The sequence below is a fragment of the Alexandromys fortis genome, unplaced genomic scaffold, assembly GCF_014885135.2.
Source record: "Alexandromys fortis isolate MF-2015 unplaced genomic scaffold, M_Fortis_MF-2015_v1.1 scaffold_20, whole genome shotgun sequence".
NCBI classification, from domain to species: Eukaryota; Metazoa; Chordata; class Mammalia; order Rodentia; family Cricetidae; genus Alexandromys; species Alexandromys fortis.
In genome coordinates this window covers 9,222,340-9,224,227 of record NW_026067903.1, presented here as the reverse complement: position 1 = coordinate 9,224,227, position 1,888 = coordinate 9,222,340, and the positions used below count along the sequence as shown (strand labels likewise).

Sequence of the window (1,888 nt, the reverse complement as noted above, 5' to 3'; positions counted from 1 at the left end):
ACACCTCATACTTGTTAGGATGGCTAAAACCAATAGAACAAAGAGTGTATGTTAGTGAGGATGAGAAGAAAGGGCACTCTCTGAACACTGTTAAAAACACCGTTTAAGGAAATGCAAACTGGTACAGATGCTAAGGCAAACAATTTAGTTCCCCCGGAGATATCAAAAACAGAATGGAGCTTTCTTTCCCATCTTGCAAGATGGTGGGTGAAAAAGGCGAGAAACCTGATACAAAAGAGAAGAAACCTGCAGCCAAGAAGGCTGGCGGTGATGCCCCTGCCGCTGGTGCAGCCAAAAAGGGTGACCCTAAAGCTAAAAAGCTCAAGAAGGGGAAGCCCCATTGCAGCCGAAATCCAGTCCTTGTTAGAGGAATTGGCACGTACTCGCGATCTGCTATGTATTCCAGAAAGGCCATGTACAAAAGGAAATACACAGCTGTGAAAACCAAGGTTGAAAAGAAGAAGAAAAAGGAAAAGGTCCTTGCCACTGTCACAAAACCAGTTGGTGGTGACAAGAATGGTGGTACCCAGGTGGTTAAGCTTCGAAAAATGCCCAGGTATTATCCTGCCGAAGATGTGCCTCGGAAGCTGCTGAGCCATGGCAAAAAGCCCTTCAGTCAGCACGTGAGACGCCTGCGTGACAGCATCACTCCTGGGACTGACCTCATCATCCTTACCGGGCGTCACAGGGGCAAGAGAGTGGTTTTCCTGAAGTAACTGGGCAGTGGTTTGCTGCTTGTGACAGGACCTCTTGCCCTCAACAGAGTTCCTTTGAGAAGAACACATCAGAAGTTTGTCATCGCCACCTCTACAAAAGTTGATATCAGCACAGTTAAAATCCCCAAACACCTGACTGATGCTTACTTCAAGAAAAAGCAGCTGCGTAAGCCCAGGCATCAGGAGGGCGAGATCTTTGACACAGAGAAGGAGAAATATGAGATTACAGAGCAGCGCAAGGCTGATCAGAAAGCGGTGGACTCGCAGATTCTGCCAAAGATCAAAGCTGTTCCTCAGCTGCAGGGCTACCTGCGCTCTCAGTTCTGTCTGACGAACGGGATGTATCCTCACAAACTGGTTTTCTAAATTGCTGACAACCTAATTAAACAACTTTATGTGTCAAAAAAAAAAAAACAGAATGGAGAGATGGCTCAGTGGTTAAGAGCATTGTCTGCTCTTCAAAGGTCCTGAGTTCAATTCCCAGCAACCACATGGTGGCTCACAACCATCTGTAATAAGGTCTGGTGCCCTCTTCTGGCCTTCGGCATACACACAGATAGACTATTGTATACATAATAAATAATAAATAAATATTTAAAAAAAAACAGAATGAACATATTATTTAACATCCCTCAAATTAAAAGCAGACCCGAAAGTGGGTTCTCCATCACCACAGTCAATGAAGTATTCTTCACAATAGTCAAGGTGTTGAAGCAGACTAAGATCCACTCAGAGAAGAACACACAAAGAAAAAGTGATGTATGCATACAAAAAGAAAACATTATATTGGAAAAAAAGGAAATGCTGCCCGTTTAAACCATGTGGTTTAGCAGGCAGGTGTTATTTGTTATGTTAAATTATGTATGCCAGGGATTGAGAGAGAGAGAGAGACAAAAACAAAACAAAACTTTTTCTACTTACTTATTCAGTTATTTGTTGATGAGGAAAATCTGTAATTATGCAAGTATGTACGCACATTTATATTGATTACTTTGGCAGGAGAGAAAATAATCAGCAGTATATTCTTCTTATTCAGTTTACCTTCTCGCTCATTAATTTGTTTGTCTTACTCTATCCCCTTGGGGTAGATATCCTTTCAAGTTCATCTTCCAAGAAAATGATAAATGTAATATATTTTAATTTAATTTTCACAATGGCATTTCTAGCTTTTA

General features: G+C 41.7%; 1 pseudogene; it reads left to right on the top strand.

Moving 5' to 3' along the window:
• The first annotated feature begins 200 nt into the window (after positions 1–200).
• LOC126496991 (60S ribosomal protein L6-like) lies at positions 201–1,106 on the top strand (annotated as a pseudogene).
• The last annotated feature ends 782 nt before the right edge of the window (positions 1,107–1,888 follow it).